Raw genomic sequence first — 745 nt, 5'->3', positions numbered from 1 at the left:
GATTTGCATTTCCCTGATTATTAGTGATGTTGAACATCTTTTAAGATGTTTCATAGCCATCTTTACTTCTTCTTTTGCAAACTTTCTGTTCAGCTTCTTAGCCCATCTTTCAATTGGGTTGCTTCTTGTCTTGGTTCTCTGTTTTTAAGCTCGTTATATATTCTGGTAATTAAACCTCTGTCAGATGTATCCCTGGTGAAGATTTTCTCCCATTCTGTGGGTTTTCTGTTTGTTTCCTTTGTTGTCTCCTTTGATGTACAGAAGCTTTTTAGTTTAATGAGGTCCCACTTGTTAATTCTTGCCCTTGTTTCCTGGGCTATTGGTGTCCGAAAGTCCTTTCCTACACCTATATCTTGTAGGTTTTTCCCAACTTTTTCTTCTAAGAGTTTCAGAGTTTCAGGCTTTACATTGAGGTCTTTGAGCCATTTGGAATTGACTTTTGTGCAGGGTGAAAGATAGGGGTTTATTTTCATTCTTCTACAAGTGGATATCCAGTTTTGCCAGCACCATTTGCTAAACATGCTGTCATTCCTCCAGTTAATGTTCTTGGCCCCTTTGTCAAATATCAGGTGACTAAAATTGCAATTACTCATATTTGGGTCTTCAATTTTGTTCCATTGGTCTATGGGTCTATTTTTGTGCCAGTACCATATTGTTTTTATGACTATAGCTCTGTAGTATACTTTGAGATCTGGTATAGTAATCCTCTAAGCGTTGCTCTTTGTGCTCAGGGTTGCTTTGGCAA

Source organism: Nannospalax galili, unplaced genomic scaffold (genome assembly GCF_000622305.1).
Source record: "Nannospalax galili isolate Female #2095 unplaced genomic scaffold, S.galili_v1.0 scaffold2440, whole genome shotgun sequence".
Classification (NCBI taxonomy): domain Eukaryota; kingdom Metazoa; phylum Chordata; class Mammalia; order Rodentia; family Spalacidae; genus Nannospalax; species Nannospalax galili.
This window is presented reverse-complemented; position numbering follows the sequence as displayed.